The sequence below is a fragment of the Ammospiza caudacuta genome, chromosome 11 (assembly GCF_027887145.1).
Source record: "Ammospiza caudacuta isolate bAmmCau1 chromosome 11, bAmmCau1.pri, whole genome shotgun sequence".
Classification (NCBI taxonomy): Eukaryota; Metazoa; Chordata; class Aves; order Passeriformes; family Passerellidae; genus Ammospiza; species Ammospiza caudacuta.
The window spans coordinates 11,168,063-11,186,462 of NC_080603.1; positions in this window are offsets into that span (position 1 = coordinate 11,168,063).

Below are 18,400 nucleotides of genomic sequence, written 5' to 3' on the forward strand. Positions count from 1 at the left end.
ATACTGAACTGGATATTCCAGTTCCTCTCAACAACAGCCCAATATAGATTTGAAGGCATTTGCTTGTTTTAATTCATATGCAAGTCCATCCCACAATGGAAATTCTTCCTTTTGGAGATGCTTATCTGGTGGCTGGCTGTTTAGTCTGAAAAGGACTGGTTCCCAGAGGAGCTGTTCCCAAATGTCTGGGATGCAGGGGCTCCCAGCAGCCCACCCACCCCAGTGCTGTGAGCAGGCTGGGTGGCAGGCACAGGAGCTGCTGGAAAGCCATTTGGTGATGTCCCATCCCTTTTCCCAGCCCCACACGGTGCTGGCACACTCTGTTTGCCAGCAGGCCTGGGCAGCACAGCTGCAGAAGGTGCTGGCAGAGGTGGAGCCCCAGCCCTGGCAGAGCAGCCCATGGATCACTCACAGCAGGAGCTCGCTCAGGCCCTGGGAACCCTGCCAGCAGCCCCAGGAGCTCTGCTCACCCCCGGGCATCTGTGACAGCAGCTGAGAGCTCCTTATCAGCGCTGGGAGATAGGGCAGGATGAGAGCAGAATAACAAAAGCCCTGGGATGTGATTTATGGAGGAAAAAATAAACTTAGTATTAGTTTCCAATGGCATTTAAGTTTGAGAGGCCAGCCAAAACTTCTTTTTTTTTACAAAAAAATCGACTTGACTGAAGTACTCTTTCCTACAGGGATTTCTGTGTGTTGTGCTTAGGCGGTGCTATAACAATAAACAGGCATCCTTGCCTTAAGGGACTGCAGATACTGCCAAAGCAGGCAACATTTTAAACCTACAATAACCTTTCCCTAATTGCAGAAGTCAAGCCAGACAGCCCAAACAGGCACAGAGCTGGGAGAGCACTTCAAGGAAGAGTGACACAGCATGGGCTTTCACCCAGGCACTGCTGCCAACTGGCTTAGAGAGAAACTCTACATCACCCTAAAGCCCAGAAACTGCCTTCAAAAAACTAACTGGCTCCTCAAATGCCCATGCAGTGAATGCTCTGTGAACTGAAGCCAATGTGACATTCCCAGCCTCCCCAACAAATGGTGGGGACCAAGGAGAACATGGAGATGCAGCCCCTGACATTGAGACAAATGTTTCTGCAGTGAGCCCCAGGGAAAGCTTGGGGGGGAACCAGGGAAGGGGTTCCTCTGGCCCACAGCACACATGCTGAGAGCTGGTACCATTATGCCAGAAAGGAAAAAGGTAAATTACTCTAATCAATGCTCCCCTGAGAGCTGAGGTTAGCAGGGAACTGGGCCATGCTGGGGAGGCTGCTCAGCTTTGCTCCTTAGTTGCTTTTCACTGATAAAGATCCATGGTAGCTCACTGAGCACAGCCCTGTTGTGGGGTTAATAAGGGTTCCAGTACAGCCACTGGAATATTTTAACTGGGCTGGAGAGGGATCAAAAGTCTCTAAGGAGGGTGATCCAAACAGTGGCACTGAATGCATTGAATGCTTTGCCAGAGCCCAGGACAAGGCCCTGTGGCTGGGAGGAGACCTGGGCTCCCTTCAGCTCCCCAGCAGCTCTGGGCTGAGACCAGGCACTAAATCCAAACCTTCCTTCCCCAAAGCCTTCATGGGGCTGTGAACCAAGGCCCTTTCCTCTGGCTCACACACCAGAGGGGGTCAGGCAGTTAACTGCAAACCAAGTAAATTTTTACTGTTATTGTTTATGAGCTAAGAGGATTTAATGTGAAATCCTACATTGTTGGGGGTTTTAAAATAAATTAAATTGAGAGCAGCCTCCCCCCAGCCTGGTCCACAGCACTTTCCTCAGTGATGCTCAGTTGGACGGATCTGGAACTCATCACCACACCATCTGCTCCCTCTGCCAGGTGATCAATCATCCTGAAAGTTTAAACACCCACAGTGCCTACTCTATTATAGTGCTCAAATCCACCTATTTTAAACAGTGGAAGGGAGGACATGCTGTCCCCTCATGGCACAGCAGCCAAGCCCCAGATTCCATGTCTGCCAAGCTATAAAATCCCAATATTTCCTACTTTTCACAGTCAGCATTAAGACAGGGAATCTCCTTAGGATGGACAGGCAGACAGAGCTGTGTGTGACACCATCCTGTAACAGGGCTGCAGGAGCATCCCAACACAGCCCTGAGGAGGGAAGAGCACTCCCCAAAGCCACCTTCCCTCTGCCCACAGGCACAAACTTTGCTGGGAGTAAAGAGCAGAACCAATGCCTCATCCTGCTCTGGTGATCAGCTCTGGAGGTGCACAGAGGGCTCCTTCTCCATAGGACACAGGTAAATTCATAAACCAGGGAAACCAAATAGGCACTGATGGCTCCTTTCCCCTCGGCTAGGAGCAGGTACAAGGCTGGCCCAGACCTACCAGCTTTATCCATCCCAAAGGAACAGTGATCAATGTACAGAAAAAGCGTGTGGAAACTCATTTTCCTCGTGCTGTCTGCAGGAATTGCACAATGTGGGTGTTTTGGCCACATGCAGTCACTGCCTGAGCACAGGAGTGGCCCCAGTGTCACTGAGGCTGGCTTTGTCCTGCCCTGCCTGGCTCAGGGCACAGGCTGGGTGCTGCCAAGGGAGGTGGCAGAGACCCCAGTTCTGGTCCCCTTGGGTGCCCTGTCCTGTACAGCACTTTGTCCCTCAGAGGCATCACTGTCCTGTCAGGGTGGGGCTGCACAGAGCAGAGCCCAGCAGAGCTTGCCAGGAGAGCAGCAGCCAGCCCTGCAGTGCTGCTGGCTCCTCTGCCAACAGCAGCACAGGGCTCCTGTGCTCTGGGCTGGGGACACAGTGTGCAAGGCACCACACTGCTGGGTGAAACTCCAGGGAAATGGCACACAGCATTTGCTGTCATGTCAGCTCCTAGCAGATCGTTATACCCAGACTATTGACAGAGATCAATTGAATGCACAGCTTCTTATAATGACCTCAGATGACACATGCTGTCACCCCTGGCTTAGAACAAATCCTGATCAAAAAGTCTCTGTTTGTCCAGATTTGCAACAACTGTTTGTTTTCTTAAGCAAGAACACCAGGTAGTGCACAAGTTATGATTCATTCTTCACCACAAAGATCTCCACCCCAGGTTTGTTTAACAGACAGCTACTTACTGACCTTCTAAAACCTTTTCCTTAGCTCACCTGGAGACACCAGCTTCACTGTGCTGATCTTCATTTACCATGAAAAACAGCTGGAGCAGCTGAGGGCTCTGCTCATCACTTCACAGCTCCAGCTCCTGAATGTGGCTCTCCCATGCTGGAAATGAGCTGTAGCTGTGCAGGCTGCAATTCCAGAGAACAGGTGGAGGTTCAAAAAAGCAACCCTGAATTGTCTCTATTGGCACTTGATAGGAAAGGAAGCAATTTATGGTACTGTTATGGAGTGCATGTGCAGAGTTTCCAGGCACACTTACAGACAAACCTTCCCTAACTCCCTAACTGAGTTAGGGAAGGCACAAAATAAGGAATAAAGGGATATCACAAGGGATCCCTTGTGATAGGGAAAAAATAAGAAAATGGAGTGGCCAGGGGAGGAAGTAAAACAAAGTTGAAATATATGAGGATTTTCTAGATGAGTATGTGATTTATTTAGGGAATTCAGGGGAAAATTAGGTATTGAAGTTTTGTACTAAAACATCCTGGCTTTTCAGTGAAGATATCCAAGAGGCACCTGCACAGTGAACAATTGCCAAAGGGACACGGAGCCATACTGTCACTTCAGAGAGGCCACAGTAGGCACCACAGGATCCATGATAACAGAATAAATCTGACTGATGCACTACAGTTATGGATTGAAAGAGAAATTTCCCTGACAAACTCTGTACCCAAGCCAGTTGTGCTGTGCTGTTGTGCGCTGACCACAGGGCAATCAAGGCATGAAATGCAGTGCCCAGCCCAGACCTTTTGAGCCTCCATCCAGCTGAGGTTCTCTCAGTCCTGGCCATTAGACAGAGCAGGACAGACCAGACCAGAACAGGGATGAATCCAAGCCTGGGTGTGAATCCCCTGCCAGAGCATTGCTGGGTAGAAAAGGACTTCCAGAAACACTCACCTGAGTAATAGCTCACTGTCACTGGGAGCCAAAGGTGGCAATTGTCCCTGTGCCACTGACCAGCCAGCCCTGCTATTCTCAGTTAGAATGACAAGGACAGCCCACAAGACCTGCTGCCCCTCAGGACTTTACCCACAGACCCATGGAACTTGTCTTGAAGACAGGTTTCATGAAGAAAAAGGCTTTCTTGAGCTAACAAAGCCACATGAGGATAAGCCAAGACTGATAATTAAAAACTCTGGCAAATGATCCCAAAATTAAAAATACAGTTAAAGTGTGTGCTTTGGGAAAGAACATGAAGGGCCAGGATTTAATTTTCCTTAAGTCAGCACACAAAATAATTGGCTAATGACTGAGACACACTGGTGCCCACTGAGATTTCTCTGGGATAGAGAGGAAGATAAGTGTATTCAAGATATAAGAGTAGTGTGAGCTGAGGTGTTTTAATTCTCTCCTTCCCCATCCCCAGGTTTCACTCCAGTGTCACACACAATGCTGGGTCTTAGCAATGTCTACATCTGACACATTTTCAAAGCCCAGAAGTGAACAGCATTCACAACACAGTGCAAGCTGCTTGAAACATCTTCCCAGTATTTATACAAACAACCTCAGGCCTTTGAAAACATCCCAAAGCCCCCGTGTCCCACAGAGACCCTCCCTCGGAGGGGGGAGCTCTGCCTCTGGCCCTGAGCACAGGGAAAGGCTGAGCTGCTGCAGCAGAGGTTGGTCACATCTGCCTGAACATCTGGTGGCCATCAGCGCTCAGGGCGGGCGGGTGTATCCCGGCCTGGGCTGCTGCCATCTCTTACTAATGGACAACGCACAAACTCGTCATATGCTGGGCTGTTTGTTGGATCCTCCTCCTGTTTCCATGGGTTTCCTTTCCCAGCAGCCATGCTGCAGGAGGAGCAGTAATCACATCCAGCAGACACCCCATGCGTACACGGCTCTGTCAGCATGGTGGCACTGCCACCCACCCTGCAGGGACAGCTCCACCTCAGGCTGGGAACACTCTGCTGCTGAGCCTGGGCCAGTGCAGGCTGTTTGCAGCACTCTAAATCAGCTCCAAGTTCCAATCACAGTGAAATGCTTATAGAGTTTGCAATTATAAAGAAAACATAGGCTGGCAATTGCATGTCCATCCCTGGCAGCAGAGACTCCCTCTCACCCTTGAAACCCAGACATTTTTGCCAGAAATGCCTTCTCTGAGGCAGCCACGCTGGAAAATCCTTGGCCAGAAATGTGTGAATTAGTCAGGAGCTCTGTGAGTAACAGGAAGGGAGGCTCAGACCAGATGAGTGCTGCCTCATCACTCGGGCTCCACGGAAAATGGAAATGGCATTATTCATCCTGCCACTCACTGCAGGAGCACCTTTCCCCTGCAAGGCTGGGGCTGGTGTCACTGCTGGGGCACCAGCAGTGCCCAGCCTGGGGACACCATGGACACTGCCATGGGCCAAATGGGGAACAGGAGCTGTCCTTGTGCTGTGTCACCACACTCACAATGCACGTGGGAACAGGAGATTTCTGTTCCTGAGAGACACAGAGACAGAGAGCAGATGATTTAGTGCAGCTGCATGGGGTGACAGCCCCAAAGCCAGCTGTTGTCAATAAGAGAGCAGCCCTGCCAGTGGGCATTGTGTGCCTCATGGGCTGCCATGGGCTCCAGCAGCTCAGCCTGTGCCAGCACTGCTCCAGAGCAGAGAGCAGCACAGGGCACTGCTCCTCAGCTGTGAGAGCCTGCAGAGCCCAGAGCAGCACAGGGCACTGCTCCTCAGCTGTGAGAGCCTGCAGAGCCCAGAGCAGCACAGGGCACTGCTCCTCAGCTGTGAGAGCCTGCAGAGCCCAGAGCAGCACAGGGCACTGCTCCTCAGCTGTGAGAGCCTGCAGAGCCCAGAGCAGCACAGGGCACTGCTCCTCAGCTGTGAGAGCCTGCAGAGCCCAGAGCAGCACAGGGCACTGCTCCTCAGCTGTGAGAGCCTGCAGAGCCCAGAGCAGCACAGGGCACTGCTCCTCAGCTGTGAGAGCCTGCAGAGCCCAGAGCAGCACAGGGCACTGCTCCTCAGCTGTGAGAGCCTGCAGAGCCCAGCAGAGCCCCATCACACCTCTGTGGGAGCTGCATGGTGCAGACCCCACCACCCCACACAGAGCAGAAGAGCCAACCATGCCCAAACCCCTCAGAGAAGCACCTGAGGCTGAGCTGTGTCTCTGTGCACGTCAGGCTCCTTCACAGCCTTTGTGCTGAGCCTGAAGGGATTCAGAGCAGAAATACTTGAGCACACACTTTCCTGAATCAAGGTCCCAGCTCCAGATTGTTTCTCTGTGCTCAAACAACCAGGTTAATAAATCAAAATAAGTTCTCAGAAGAGTCTTGTTCAAAAAGGATTAAAAACATCAGTGGTTTTGCCAGAAATAGATAGTAGGCTCAGCTACAGGGTTTGACCCTTCTTCTGCTGAACACACAGAAAACATCTGCTTTGTCAAGCAAAACTATGGAGTAAACTGGATCAAGGTGATTCTGACCATGTTTGTGGTTTCTGAAATCCTTTCTTCAGATGGATAACAAGCTAATTCATATCCAAGTGTTATAAAGTCATGATATGCATCAATTTATGAGGGAGCTTTATGCTTCTAGGTAACAAAGCAATCTACAAAATGTTTAAAAGAGCACAAGACAGAATAGAAGCATTTCCACAGCACAGTATGAGGCTCTCCATTGTTTGTTAGATTTAATGCACAAATAGAATAAAAAAAGGAAGTCATGCTGACAAACTAGCAAGTTTATGCCTGTTCAGCACTAGACACTAAAATTCCAGTATTCAGCCGTCCCAGAGCAATATTACCAGCAAGTCACTGCCCCATTAAATGCAGAAACATGGCAGAACTGTGGGGCATAGCACTGCCCCACTAAATTCACAAACATAGCAGAAGACCCAGGTCTTGCCAAGAGAACTCACACTGACAAAAGCACATTGGGGCTTGGCTGATTTATGCACAAAGGTCACCAATATCAAATTCCACTGAAACCAGGTACCTCCACTCAAGGTTCTCTTACCACTGCCTTTGCCCTAAATTGCCAAATAGCCCATAAAATGTGATTTGGAGGTACTGACCTCAGTGGGCTAAGAGAAGCAGTATTTGTTTAGCTTCTCCCTGACCCGGATGAGGCTTTAGAAGGATGTCTGATGTCCCATTTCCCTGTGAGCTGCCTGCCTGGCCCATTGGGGCAGAGCCTGGGGCTCTCCATCAGCTCCTTTGCCCCAAAGGGAGAGCACAGCCTTCTGCAAGGATAAACTCACAGATGGTCACCACTGAGACTGTGCCACTAAGATCTTATCACCCTGGGAAACACTCTCAGAAGAGATTTAAACAATCACAGGCACACCAAGCAGAGCAGAACATTGGGGCTAAAAGTGCATGGGTCGTTGGAGCAGCTCTGGCAATGCCCTGTGTGTACCTGGGCACAGCTTGTAGGATGAACCCTGCTCCTGAGCCCTGCAGAGCCCCAGCAATGCCCTGTGTGTCCCTGGGCCTGCAGGATGAGCCCTGCAGAGCCCCAGCAATGCCCTGTGTGTCCCTGGGCCTGCAGGATGAGCCCTGCTCCTGAGCCCTGCACAGCACAGCTGGCCTGGCTACACCAGCCAAGGGCACAGGCAGGAGGGAAAGGGTGGCTTCAGGCTATCACTGACAGCTCCTAATTTCAGTGATTATTTACACAACCAGCCCTCTCCTGGACTCACCTTGCCTTTGGTACCATGATGACAACAGCTAAGCCAGCTTGAAATGGTATGAGGTACTCCCATGTTTTAACTGGAACACTCTCATAACTGTTTAGCTCTTGGCTTCCCTCACTCAGTCAGGAGCACTTCTTACAGCACTGGGCCACCTTCCAGGCATAACATCTACCAAAGGTACTGAGTATGTCCCAGTTTTTCTCAGAAAACAGCCCAGAGCAAAGTGACTGCAATACAGCAAGTGCAGAAGAGAACCAGCAGTGAGGAGTCCAATACTAATTAAAACCAAACTGGGAAAAGAGCAAACCAAAACTGCCTAATCTCTGACCCCAGGAGAAAATTATTGCGAGCAACAAACAAAATCAGTTCCAGTCATGCTTTACAGAACCAGCAGTACACAACTCACACAGCTCTGCAGGGCAGCACCATGTGAGCCGGGCCAGCCTCAATGTTTCCAACACCCAGGGCTGCTGGACCTGCTTTCTGTCCCTGGCAGGAGCCTGGCAACAAGCACACACCGAGAGGGAACCCATGGATGGCTGTGGGGCTCTCCTGAAGGATGAGGCAAACCTCTGCAGATGTGTGACCTCTGAAAGGCAGCACCAGCCACACCTTGCCTGACTGACCCAACCCACAGGAAACCAGCACAGCAAAGAGCCCTCAGTACCTGGAATCCAAGGAATGCCCTGTACACAAGTGGAACAGCCACTTCTTGACCAGGGGAAGGGTGGACATTGCATGCTGTTAAGGACTTCATTTCCAAGCACAATCAATGCTCCTGCAAAGCAAGACCATCCTCTCCCCAAGATTTTCCAGCAGCCTGTAGTAATAAGCATGTCCAAAGACAGGGGGGGGGGAAAGACAAGAGTAGTTCAATTAATGTAAACATGTAAGGAAAATGGAAATAAAACCAGTCATTAATTATTTCTGTTCCCACTCTGCACATCCCTCCAAGATACCCTCCTGTCTATGAGTGCCCAGATTCACCAAGAAGAGCCTTAACTTTAGCCTAGCTGGCCTCTCAACTCCTACTTTAGATGGAGAAAGACACACTGAATAGCTCACAACACTGAATATCTCACCACTGCTCCAAGCAAGAGCCATGTCTTCAACTGCCACCCCAAAGCCCCTTCTCTTCCTGCAGATATGCAAAGGCTTCCCTCCTTCCACCCACCACTGACCAGCCTCCACAGAGCCATCCCAGCCCCCAGAATCTCCAAATAAAGGCATCACCATTGTTTCTACACATCCCTGACAAAGAGATGTTTCTACACATCCCTGAAACAGGGAGTGATGGTGCAGCATAAGAAAACAGAGAATCCAGCCTGAGTGCCTGAAATCACTGCAGTTTGTACATATCCCATAACTCTGCATTCATCCTCTTCCTACTTGTCCTCATCTTTCTTTCTAAACAATAATGGGTTGTGTTTGTTTGTTTTTTTTCAAATAATAGACAGGGTTCCAACCTCTGGATGCCTGTTCAGGTGTAGAGTCTTGGCGTGCTGTTGAATTTATGTTAAGCCAGCTCATTACCACTGAACAATGGCCTGTGAATTGGCTATTACTCAAAGAAATCACTTATCAAGGCCATGTCTATAAAAACAAACTGTTAGTGCAAAGTTTTGAAGTGTCTGAAAGAAGGATAAAGGAAGAAGGATGTCACTTTTAATCTGTAAGATTAGGAGATGAGAGATCTGTTTTTTGTTAAAGGGAGTCTCCCTGTGATGTTAGGCAAGCTACACAAAATCCCTGTATTTTCATTTCCTTCTGGATAAAATGAGAATAATGCTATTTTCCTATCCAGTGGAGAGGTTTGGATAACTTCAGCCCTAATGCTCTCAATGCCGACCATCAAAATGTCTGTGAAGCGTGAGGTGAAAGAAAAAACAACTCAGCCAACCACATCTGATTGACTGAATTTTAAACTCAAATGAATTGACTTTCATCCAACTTCCAAACACCAAACCAAGTACACCCGATTAGGCTAAGAATAAGCCTGAGGAATGGCACTCTGCAGGGTAATTCTCTGCAGAGGCTGGGACGGGAGCAGCTCCTCAGCCGTGACCGGCCTGTGACAATCTCATTAATTTGGCGCGGCGGCTCCGCATCCCAGCGGCATCTGGAGCTCGCTGCTCACCCTGCCAGCCCAGCTCTGCCCTCACCCACGGCCTGGTGGCTTCTGGGGCATCAAACTGCAGCTCTGCACCTGAGGGCAGCCCCACCGATGGCTGTCCTGCCCTCTGGAGCAGGCTGGGGCCTGCATCGCTCCAGCAGGAGCAGCTGTGAGTGTCCCTGAAGGAGGAACCAGAGGTTCTCAGAGTGGCTGCGCAGTGTCCCTGCTGGATGAACCAGGTGTTCTGAGGAGGGTTGTGCAGTGTCCCTGCTGGATGAGGAGGGGCTGTGCAGTGTCCCTGTGGATGAGCCAGGTGTCCCTGAGGAATGGCTGTGCAGTGTCCCTGCTGGATGAGACAGGGATTCTGAGGCCTGAAGCCAGGCCCCGTGAGCTGTACACATGCATTGGTATCAGCCCTGGGCACACCTGGCTGGGGAGGGGATGTGGTCACTCCCCTGTCACCTTGCTGGACCAAAGGCCAGTTGCATCCCCACATTTCTGGGGGAATGACTGCGCTGCTTCCCACGTGTTTTGCCAAAGGACCCAGCCCAGACCCTGCTGCCTCTGGAGCCAGATCCCGCTTCCCCACGACACAGCACAGCTGGAGCTGCCAGCCACTGCTGGGAGAAAGGGCTTTCAATCACTAAAAGGGAGAAAAAGAACAGAAAAAAAAACCACTTCAAGCTTGGCAAAGCTTTGTGGTAAATTTTCACTGTTTCTCCCACATAGCCTCTGCATCAGCAAGGTTATTGTTATTATTGTTATCATAATTTAAGATTACAGGCAAATAGCTTTTAGAACATACAACGGGCGACTGCTTTCAAAACCCATCCAAAATGTCAATGTTAAAAGGGGCTGCTGCATGCCCAAAACATCTCCTTTCCCATTACCATCAGCAACCCTGTGCAATCCTCCATAAAGCAAAACCACATGCTGGAGCATTAATGATAACGGATGGACAGGCTGAGGGTGCCAATGTGCATTGGTGGGTATAGGTCAAGCAAGACAGAGCACAAAACAGACACAGATAGAGCAAATGCTTTCAAATAATCACCTTCTGAGCAGCAACCATGTGTTGAATCAAAACCATGATAGATTCTCCTGCACACAAATCCTACCTAGAGGAACAACTGAGAAACACAGACGAGTTTCTAGGTGGCCACCAGGTGTGGGCAGCCAGCACTGCCATCCTCACCCACCTCTCAGAGGCCCAGGGTGTCCATGGTGGGTGTGGATCTCCATTCAACCTTTGCAATACTTGTGAAGTATTTCCATTGTCAGCACAGCTTCCCTCACAAACTACTCACACCCAGGCTCTGGTGACGAGCCTGGTATGAGGCTTATCATTGCTCCTGCCATAAAAGCACAGCAGAGCACAGGAAATACAGGAGTCCCTCAGATCTCACAGCTACATCAGAAAGCTCAAATTAAACCTGGACAAAAATCCTCTCCTGCCCTGGTTTTGGTAAATTGTGTCCAATCCAGCTCCAGAGAGTGGTACCTTGCCATGCAGCCCCAGCCTCCCTGGGGAGCACAGCCCATGGCAGCACCACCTTGCTGGCTCACCATGGATGGAATGAGGCACCAGGGGGGTGGAAGTGGTCTCCATGCTTCAAAAAGCCCCAGAACATGCTCTCATTAATCAAACAGCTGAAAATAAAACCCAGAAGCCAGATGAGTGGGGCAAGGGCTGTGAATCTGCAAGACATTAGAAGAAAGTGTTTTATGGGTTTTCCTTCCTTCCTCTCCTCCCTGTTTTTTTTTTTTTTTTTTTTTTTTTTTTTTTTTTTTTTGGCTAAAGGCTCCAGGTTTTCTCTGAACACAGCTCCCTACACGCCCCATGAGTGGAAGTGACCCAGCTGGTGCCAGCAGCCTGCCTGGTACTGTGGGGGCTGCTGGCCTGGCAGCTCCCACTCTGGAACCTGAATGCCAGAAGCTCTCTGCTCCCAGCCCCTGAGTGCTGCCTAGGGTCACACAGGCTGCTGGCTTGGTGTGCTGCACTCCCCAGGCACGATCAGAGGGGACAGGCTGTGCCAGCAGCACCACAGGGAGCAGCAGGAGCCCTTCCTCCTGCCCTGCTGCATGGGCAGGGACCAGCTCCTGCCCTGGGCATGTCCTCCCACAGCACCTGGCAGCCCCTCCACCTGAGCCTGCCTGCCAAGGGACTGCACCTCTGACACCTCCTGCTGTCACCTCTGCCTTGGCAGCAATTCCCTCTGTCCAGACTAAACCCAGGAACAAACACCACACAAGGCACAGATGGAGCAGGAGGGTCCTTCAGGATGCCCATGCCACAGTACCTGCCCTACCAATGCCAGCAAACTACAAACCAAATGCAACCTCTTAGAATAAGAGATGCCTGAGGGATGCCCTGAGTGGGGAGGCACAGGGACAGCCCAGGGCTGGGCTTGTTCACATCTCAGCTCCAGGGCAAGCAGAGGCAGGACAGAGAGCCCTGGGTGCTGATGGAGGCAGGCAAAGCCTTCCTCTGACACAGCAAGAATTAAATGCTGGGGAGGCTTCTGGCCTGTCATCACTTAGAGCTTGTAAACACAACAGAGGTTATTACCAGAGCTGAACAATGAGACTGGAAAACAGAAGTCTCCACTGAAGCAATTGCTGAGTCCAAGCAGCTCAGAGAAGTAAAATTTTGCTCTTCCCCACCAGAACGTGCTTGGCTCCCATGGCACTTTAACCCTTTGTGCCAGGGGCTGCAGGGTGAGGTGGCTGAGCAGCTCCAGTGGGTGTCAGGGAGCTGCACCTCAGGGTGGCCACACTTCCCAGCTTGTGAGAAATATGAACCTCCTGAAATCTGGTTTCACTCCAACTTGCAAAAAAAGCCAACATTTGTGATATTTCTCATGACACAGAATGACTTTCCCATCTAGAAAGAATATCTGGTAAACATCAGCATGAGGCATTTCTGCAATCAGCTGTTCCCTCCACAAAGCCCAGTAGCTCCAAATTAAAACAAGATGAGAAAACCACAGTCAAATTCTCAGGGAAACTCTTCTCTCATCCTCTCCCTTCCTCTGGTGTCCCAGCTCACAGAGTGCCTGGAAACCCTCACAGCCTGTCCTAGTTGTAAGGTTTTGCAGAGGTGGGAGCCCAGTGCCCTCCTCAGTGTGAAACCCCTGAACATGCCAGTGAAAGCAGTGTGGCCAAAGCAGCCACCAAGGCCAGTGGGACCCTCAGTGCAGCCTAGGCAGTGTCACTGCTCCACCAAGGCACTGCTGGTGGTGGCAGGAGCAGCCTGATCAGTCACCTTCCAACTGCTCACCTCTGGAGATGCAGCAACAGCTTCAAGAGCTGGCTGGACTGGCAGGAGGCCACACAGCAGCCACCATGCACAGGGGACAAGGAAAGCCCAGGAAGTGGAATATCAGTGCCATGAAGTGCTGCATTTCATCTAGCGTGTCACAACACCCATTTATCCATGCCAGTTTTGTGCAGCCACCCCAGTGACCATTTCCAGTTCAGAGCTCTGCACCCAGAGGAAGCTGCTGCTGCTCCCAGCACACCTGGACACCCTGAGAGGACACTTCTGTCTAACACAGCCAACAAATGAGGGAGGGACAGGAACACAACCAAGGTCTGATTGCCTAATTCTGCTGCCAGAGTGGAAATAAAACTTCCAGCCACTGGAATGGCCAAAATACATTCCCTTTGTGCTCACTCAGAATCCTTTGTGTTCTCCCAGAGGTTTCCTTTAGTGTAATCTCATTCTTTTATTGTTTTAATTGAGAATCCCCGGGACATTTAAAGCCAATTCTGGTAAAGCAAAAGCACAAACCACACTCCCACTTCAACCATCCACTGGTGAAGGTTTGGGTTCACAAAGCAGCGAGGGGCCAGGATGGCTCAGGTGAGTGAACTGCTCACACAGTCATCCTTGCCAGCAGGAGAGGGAAGCTGAGCAAGGACCAGGATGGGCTCTGATGGCCTGGGCTCCTGTCAGGGCCATGAGCGTGGCAGCTTCAGCCTGAGGCAGACCCAGCCCTCCTGAGCAAGCAGCCCCACACCCAGCAGGGCCACCCCAGCTCCCAGCACGGTGGCACAAGGGACAGTGTTGGAAGGGGTCATGCCTCCATCTCTCACAGCACTCCCAGGAGAGCAGCAGGGAGCCAAACCTAAGGCAGGAGCACAAGGAGAAATTTTATCCTCTTTCTCCTCACCAAGGTGCTGAAACCCAGCAAGGCCAACAGGCAGGAGGCTGCTTCAGAGCAAGCATCTTTCAGTCAGCTGTCAGGGGATTTCACATCCTCTCCTCCAGTTTTGGGAAGGGAGGCTCAATCTCCACCAGCTGTGGCAGCTAACAGCAGCTCCTGCCTGCCAGGCTGCCCCCTGTGAGGCTTCCTCTGGTGCCGAGATGCTGCTGGAGATGGTCCCAATTAAAGAAGTGAGGCTGTCACAACTTCAGTGGCACGAGGGAGATGAGAAAATGAACAGTGTCACTGAGTGTCTGCAGGAACAAATTTACAAACCTAATCACCTCCCAGCACAGCCAGGCTGCCAGCGCCTGAAGAGGGGTGATAGGGGAGAAGAAAGCTTTTGGGACTCTTAAAGAATATAAATTCACCCTAATAGGAATTGTGTCTGTCCCTGCCTGTAATCAGCAGCAAAACTGGGATCCTGAGCTGGAATATTAATACAAGTGCTCAATGGGAGATGAAAACCTCTCAAAACCTCTCTGAAATAATAAGAATTAAACATTAGAAGCACAGTACAGCAAACTGCAATGCAGTTGTGCTGTCGGGAGGAGCCTGCTGAAATGGGAGGCTGAGAAATTCCATGGAAGATGAAACTGTCCCCTGGCAGTGCCTGGGACACAGATCCATCCTGAATGTTCCCTGGGACACTGATTCTTACCCCAGATACCCTCCCAAACCTGGCTGTGATCCCTGTTTCTCTTTTAAAAACAGGATAATTGAATTTTTAGTACAGGTTGATCAGGTGCATCCCCTGCACCTAAAGAAGACAAACACATGGGAACAGGAAAGAAGCTCTTACTGTAACACCTGCTGTGTTTTGTATTCTGTATTTCTGCTGTTAGGGTTTGGGGATAGGGAACACTTCTGACACTTCAGTGAGGTACCAAGTGTTTGGGGTGTTTAATTTAGGATATTGCATTGCAAATGAGCAACTTTTGCTGGAAATAGAGTTGGTGGGGAGCAGCTGACACTGAGAAGGGCACAGTTCAGGACACAGCTGGCTGCTGAAGCCCAGGCTGCAGGCACAGCTCCTGTGCCAGGAGAGGGGCCTGACAGAGTGCTCACCCTGAGGAACACGCTGCAGTGGCAGGCAGCTCTTCAAAAGGCATTTTTGTTCTCTCACCTTCGGTTTCCCTCCGTGTGCAGGGGTCACAGAGCAGCTCCAGCCCCCGAGCCCTGCAGGGTGGGACACAGCCCCAGCAGCAGGCACAGGGCCAGGGGGAAGCATGTCACCCCCAGGCTCCTTCCCAAGGCCCAGGGGGCACTCAGGCAATGGCATCCCATCCCATCCTCAGGAAGCTCCTGCTGCCAAGGCCTCCTCCATGTTCCCTGGTGTCCATCCCTGGGACAGGGATGTGCCTTCACACTTACCATAGCAGGGCCCAGAAGACAAGGAAAAATGAGTTTTCATTTCCCTGAGGACAAAAGAAAGGTGCTGGAAAACAGGAAAACACAGTCCTGAGAAGGGGACAAGGCAGAGCTCCAACAGGAATATGCCCAGGCTGGGCAGCTCCATCCCAGCTGAGCCCCCTGCCCTAACCTGTGTGTGCTCCACTCCTGCATGTCCCACCCCAGCCTATCTGTCAGAATGGCAGGACTGATATCTGGAGGCTCACTCAGCAAAATTCAGCAGCAAGACCTTACATCTTCAGCACACAGGCCCACAGAGCTGCTGCAAGGCTGAGTTTGAGTGCAGGAGTGCCAGGAAGGATGGGCAGGAGCTCCAGGCTGCAGTGGCAGCAGCACCATGGGCAGAAGGGGCTGCAGAGAATCCTCCTGACTGCCAGCCTACATGAGTGATGGGAGGGAAGAGAAGGATGTGTGCCACACAGACAGGGCACCACAGGGAGACCCCAGGCCCTCTGTGTCCCTCTCACAGCCCAGACCTCTCCTTTGGCATCCCTTGGGCTGCCACAGAAGTTTCCTGTTCCTGATTAGAGAAAAGCAAAGCCTCAGGGCCTTTGAGCTTCATAATCCACTTTGCAAACAAGGCACAGAGTGACAGACATGACCTGGAATGCTCCGAATCTGCTCCTGCTCTGCCAAAGCAAAGGCCCCACTCCTCACCTCATCCCTGCCCTGCTCCATCACATCTGAACTAGAGTGATCATTCAGTGCTCAACTATTGGTGAAAAGGAAGAACTCGTAGCACTTTTTAGTAAAACATCTTTGTAGCAAGCTTGTCAGTACTGTATCAACTATTCTCACACACAGCAGATGCACAGTAACCACTGCACCTGACATTGCACAGCATCACTGGCTGAGGCTGCCAAAAAACAATAAAACACATTAAGAAGAACTCTATTTTCCCTGTCACTTACATGACAGATCTCCCTAACTGACTACTCTGCTGTCAGAGAACATTAATGAATGAGAGAGAAATGGGCTTTCTTTGTTATTAGTACCTCTATTGCTTCCTAATCTATCAGGTTAATTTTGTGTTACTGAAAGGGAGGATTAAAAGCCCAGGTTGCTGGGAGGGTGGGGACAGGGAGTAAAGCTCCATGAGGAGCTCAGACATGCAGGAGCACAGCTGGGCTGGGAGAGCTGCTGCTGTACATAGCAGTGCAGAGAAATGCCTTTCTGACACTTAATGTTCCTATTCTGGTCCTTTAAATAACATCTTCTCTGATGACCAAATATTCTGATCTTTAATGTGATTAATCAGACTATATCCATGTGTGTGGGTGATGAATGATGACCAAAACTTTTTCAAATAAAAAGATTAACTGAGTTTTAGCAGTTAATTGCTATAGAGTTAAAAAGGCTAAATTATTCTGATTATGCCAGCCTGTAAAACAATCCAATGAAAAGACTAAAAAAATGCGACTTATGCCAAAAATTTCTGAAAAATAACAAAAACTGATAGGGGCTAAAAGCTACTGCTTGTCCCTTTTGAATGTCTGCTTAGACACATTATGTAAAATAGTGCATTGTTTATCAAGAATAGGATCGGTTCTATAATGACATCTTCTGTTTGTGCCATTGGTACTTGTTATAAGATAGACAAAAAATGAGTTTTGTTTAACTTCATGTTTTGTCATAGAAATTTTAGCAAAATCTTTTATGTTCGCTGTCCCTTTCCAAGAGCAATTCTCCGGTAAATTTTGAGCATCTAATAAATGATGAATGATCTCATCCCGAGTGACGGACACGGCGGGGGAAGGATGCCGTGTGCGGGCAGCAGGCGGAGCTGCAGTGACAGGGACAGCCCGACCGGCCCCGCACCGCGACACTCGGGACAACGGAAACCCGACAGACATAACCGCAATAACAGCAACAATAACAGCAATAACACAAAGTAACAATAACAGCAATAATCTGGAAATCTGCAAGAAACAAGAGGTGACAGCAGAGGAGGTGACCATCACTGCCCCAGCCCTGCACAGGTGACACAGGTGGGCACCAATTACACACAGCCCGGGCAGGGGCTGGAGCTGCCACACTCGCCTTCAGCAAAAGAGAAATTCTGGTTTGTGTTCCCGTCACAAACATGAGATTTCTGAAACATCTGTTGTCCCCTACCAAGCAGCTGCGAGGCTTTGTTTGTACTGGGTGCAGAGAAGAGAAGGGAAGGCACCAACACGGGTGGAGAGAAGGGAAGGCCCAGCCCAGCCCCACAGTGTCAATCTGGGAGTTCGGCTGTGCTCACAGAACTGCCTCAGGATTTACCGAGGCATTCGTGAAAGCTGAATTTGGCCCAGAATTCAGGGAAAAGGACTTTCAGCATGTGCTTCCCCAAAGAATCAAGGCTGCCAGGTTCTCTTTAGCCCGAGAGGCCGAGCCTGTGCCCTCACTGACCACGGCAGGGGTTTCCTGGCTCCTGCCCACACCATGGCAGGAGTGGGGAGCAAGGGAGCCTCCCTGCCTTGGTGCTGGTATCCAGGCACCAGGGAGTGCTTCTGCTGCTCCCAGGCACCTCATCCCTCAGAAACACCACTGTGCTTCCCCCAGAGGAGACAAAAGACAAAATTACTGCTTCCAGGGGCTAAACAAAAAAAAGCAACAGCACTCACCCCTTCCCTTCAGGTTGTATTAAAGTGACCCAGAGCAAGTTCTCCTGCATCTTGTGAGCCCAGTGTCACGGCTCGCTCTCTCAGCACACACCCTGCTCCTGCAAGGACAGGTTTCCTCCCTCCATCACCCAGACTGTGCCAGGGACCCAGGAGAAAAGCCTTTCAGTTCGGATGGGCCTGTTCATCACCATCCCCTGTGGGTACATGGCAGCATCTGTGCCCCCTCTGGGGTCACCCGTGGCTCACAGGAGTCCCCACATCCCCACTCCTGGTATGGCACTGCCTGGAACAAAGCAGGAT